Genomic DNA, 4,656 nt, shown 5'->3' on the forward strand with positions numbered 1-4,656 from the left:
AGTTAGGGATGACAACACACGGAGGACAACAATAGATAAAAGCCATAATAGTTGAAAATTAGTTTTTCTATTTATTGCTTTTATGCTGTGCTGTGTGTGTATGTTAGTATACATGTTTAGTAGGCTAGCATAGTCAAAATTCCTCACTTTAAATAACTAAGTTAGAGAGGGATTTTAAATAAATTCCACGGTCTCCATTACTGGTTTGGAAATGATGTAAACAAACTTGCGCATTGGCTCTGAGTGCCTTCCTCCATATCGGATGAGTTTGTTTGTGGATCACTAGAACAAACTTCTATTTTGGATGACTATAGGAAATTAATTAAGAGCGTGTGATCTTTCCCATCGGAAGGCGCACAATCTTATTAATGGACTTAGTGTCAAGTAATGGTATACACTTAGACACGTCTAATAGTATCCTCCCCATCGGAGTCACTGCTATTATTCGTGTGACCAAAGGAAACCAACTATTAATTTTATTTGTCAAAAAGTTAGGTTGACAAGATAACAAAATTAATGGGTTAAACCCTCCTTTTACAAATGTTGAATTTGTATATGTCACGCCCCCAGAAGAGTCCCTGTCCGAGAAAATTTCGGCAGCATCTCCCCTGTACGGCGGACAATCAAAATTTTCTACAAGCACTAAATACTCAGCCACAGGCGGCTGGAATAATAACAGTAAATAAAATCAATTACCACGCAGTTTATATATGTATTCAGCCTCTGGCTGTCACAACCACGCAGTTAATAAAATAAACAACATAGTAATACTCTGACTCGAAATCAACCCTACTCAACTACACTCGTAAAGCCCAAAAATCCGATTTTTCTTACTTCTTCTGCCGTCCAGGCAGGCATGTAGTAGAGTAAATCCAAATCATACTAAAAGTCCATCCAACGGAAAGATTCCATACAATATCCATATGTAAGTCCAAAACAAAACTAAAATAAAGTCTGATAGCGAAAAGCTAAAATGAAACAACTCAAAAACCAGCAGCGGAGTAGCACTACGTGCAGTGGGGACTAGCGACTGGAACTCCCTCCTGACAGCATCAACCTGAAAATAACAACAATGGAGGCGGGGTGAGTCCAACACTCAGCAGGTACAGTTGATATGCAAAGTAAAGAAACAACACCTAGCACTAATCATGCGTACAGTCTCCTGATAAGAAAGATAAGAATGCATCTGAAATAAATAGGAGAATACTGTACTAACCAGGTCCTGAGTATAAGGTCAAACAGTCCGAGGGATAAGGAAATCCTGTATGCATGTCAAACATAGGTATCCAAACAATATGCAGCATATAAATGCAGCAAACACAAACACAAGCAATAAATGCATCATGCATATGATGCCAATGATGTGTCCTGGTCACCCCTGACGCCAGTCGATGGGTAGGGTTGTGACAACCGTGCACTCTGTCGTCACTACTCCTGATGAGTGACCGAGTGGACGGGATGCTGTCGGAGTACACCTATCCTCCTACCCTAAATCATAGATGGGGGAGCGCAATGCTCTCAACTCCCGGTACACGATGACGGGGAGGAATCCCTGCCGGATAACACGTTGTGTCACACTACCCATGAGCGGACCAACGGTGCCTAACAGAGTCCCTGCTGCAACACACTCATCCTGAATCGACCACTAACCCATGAGTGGTGGTGTGTGCAGATCCATGTAACTGGCGATGTGCTCAACAATAATGGAGCGGACTATCGCACAGCATGCAATCATGCAAATGATGCATGGCAATAACCATATAAACATCCTGACCTAATCCATATATATAGAAAAGTGCACCCTAGGTCAACGAATCATATCGAATCAAAGGTACACAGAAGGTATAAAACCTAGGTCCTGAACATGGTGAAGCATGGTATATCACTACCCATCTAAGCATATATAAACAGGTAAAATATACCTGAGATGCAAAACCAATCAATCAATCAAGCATGTAAGATTTGGGTAGTGATTAACCGAAAACAGATAAGAAACACAATTAATGCAACATGTTAATTTAATTACTAAGCATATCAAATGACATAAGTCAAAAGTACCCGCCTCCAATCGAAATGGTCCAAATCTGACTCCGAGATACTCGTCTCGCGTCAAAGTCCTGTGTCACCAATGTATACATTTTTATTTAGCTAAAAATTTAAATGAATAGCTAAATAAAATCCTTAATAACAATTTAGGGCAAAACCCTAAACTATAAACCTCAACCTACCTAAACAAAGTCTAACAATACATTAGGGTTAGTTACCTAATCCCTAATCCACCATTAGATCAAGAATCCAAACTTAATTCCATTTACACATGATTAATCATCTATATAATCAATCACCTAATTCCATTTATACAAATCATGAAAACTACATCACACCTAATTCAAATACATAAACAATTATGTATGTACCAATTCCTTCCTAAATCAACATGTATCATAATCATGTTCCTTACCTAGATTCACATGATCATCTAACCAAATCCTCCAATTCGGAACATGATCTACAATAAATATTCAAATACACCTAATCCTTACCTTAATTCTGCCGCTGTTGGAACTCAAGGGTTGCTGTTGGACAAAGTACTGTTGGAAGACCCTCCTCACTGCCCGGATCAAAAGAATATCATAAATCAACCTAAAAATCCATTCACAACTTCAATCCAGCCACAAAAAGAAATGTTTTTCCCTTACCCTTCTCTGGATTTGGTGAAAGTCTAGAATCCTTTGGCGTGGCAGAAGACCATCGGCTGGAGACCCCACACAGACGACGGCTGAGGAACTAGGGCAGAGGAAAGGTCGGCATCAGTAGATGTCGGCGGTGCTAGAGTGACGACGAGAAGACATCGGCGGTGAGCGGCACACAGTGGCGACGGCGCGCAACAAATCAGAAGAGGGCGAAGGGCTTAACCGACGGTGGCTCGAGCGTCGTCGGCGCTTGGGCTGTGAATCGGCGTCGGCTGTAGCACAAAGGAAATAAGGAACCGTCGCGTGGCGCCGTCGGGTGGAGAAGGCACAGTCGAGATGATGGCTAGGGCACAGCGTCGGAAAATCGGAAGAGGAAGATGATGAAGAGAAGAAGAAGGAATCGACACAGTGAAGAATTCGGGAGAAGATCAGGGAAGAAATCGGAAGAGAAATGAAACCGTCGGGGGAGGGGGGCATGGTTCGGCGGAGGAAAATAAGAAAAGAAAAATAAAGGAAAAAGTAAACTTTTCCTCACTTAAATGGGTAGCCAAAACAGGCTTTCCCGGAACCCAAATCTTATCCCCGTTAACTCGTCCATACGAGCTCCGAAAAATTCCCGAAAAATTTCCAAAAATTCCGGAAAATTCTCTTATCAATATTTACCTATTTTCGGTATTTTACATTCTCCCCCACTAATAAAAATTTGGTCCCCAAATTTTCGTTATCTACCATCAGCAGGTACTAACAACAAATATAGAGTATAAATGCTGAACGGTAAATTAAATCACATACCTCAAGTGAAAAGATGGGGATATCGAGCTCGGATAGTGTCCTCGAGCTCCCAAGTAGCCTTCTCATCCGAATGATGCTGCCATCCTACTTTAACCAGCCGGATGGTCTTGTTCCGCAACTGACGCTCCTTCCGGTCGAGAATCCGTACCGGAACCTCCTCATAGGTAATGTCAGGCTGAACTGGAACTGGGAAATCTGCCAGCACATGCGTCGGGTCGGGCACGTATCTCCTCAGCATCGATACGTGGAATACATCGTGAACGCCTGACAAGGATGGTGGTAGTGCCAATCGGTAAGCTACCGCTCCGATCCTCTCTAAGATCTCGAAAGGACCAATGTACCGCGGAGCTAGCTTACCTCTGAGGCCAAATCTCTTCACCCCTTTCGTGGGTGAAACTCGTAGAAATACATGGTCGCCAACAGAGAACTCTAGTGGTCTGCGTCTCCGATCAGCATAACTCTTCTGGCGATCCTGCGCCTCTGACATCCTCCGTCTGATAGTACGGACCAACTCTGCATCCTGCTGAACTCTATGAGGTCCCAACAACTGAGCCTCTCCAACCTCATCCCAAAGGACGGGTGTCCGATAAGGTCTACCATACAACGCCTCAAACGGTGCCATCTGGATAGCCGAATGGAACTTGTTGTAGGCAACTCTACTAACGGCAGATGGTCCTCCCAAGCCTCAAATCCATAACACATGACCTCGCAGTCCTCTAAAGTGAATGGTCCGCGAGTCCATCATGTGGATGGAAAGTGAAACGAGTGTGCCCAAGGCCTGCTGCAGACTCGCCGAACGAGACGTGAACCGTGGATCTCTATCCGAAATGATACTCAATGGAACACCATGTAGTCGATAATCTCAATAAGATCGCCAATCGATCCAGGGAATCAGTCCTCCGAATCGCTAAGAAGTGCGCTGATTTGGTTAATCGATCAACGATTACCCAAATCGCGTCATGGCCTCGTCGTGTCCTCGGCAAACCCACCACAAAGTCCATGGTAATGTGATCCCACTTCCACTCAGGAATAGGAATCCGCTGAAGTAATCCTGCAGGTCTCTGGTGTTCAGCCTTCACCTGCTGACAAACAAGACATCTAGCTACGAAATCCGCGATGTCTTTCTTCATACCGTTCCACCAATAGGAACGTCTCAAGTCTCGATACATAC

The 4,656-nt window shown here is 43.6% G+C and overlaps 1 long non-coding RNA gene across 1 annotated transcript; it reads right to left on the reverse strand.

The window, feature by feature from the left end:
- Positions 1 to 2,061: 2,061 nt before the first annotated feature.
- On the reverse strand, positions 2,062 to 2,727 carry LOC121990081. The gene is made up of 3 exons (XR_006114436.1): positions 2,700 to 2,727; positions 2,544 to 2,611; positions 2,062 to 2,117 (listed from the first exon to the last, which is right to left on the reverse strand). It is a non-coding gene; the product is annotated as an uncharacterized LOC121990081 (long non-coding RNA).
- Between the last annotated feature and the right edge of the window lie 1,929 nt (positions 2,728 to 4,656).

This window comes from Zingiber officinale, chromosome 6B, assembly GCF_018446385.1.
Source record: "Zingiber officinale cultivar Zhangliang chromosome 6B, Zo_v1.1, whole genome shotgun sequence".
In the NCBI taxonomy this organism is placed as follows: Eukaryota; Viridiplantae; Streptophyta; class Magnoliopsida; order Zingiberales; family Zingiberaceae; genus Zingiber; species Zingiber officinale.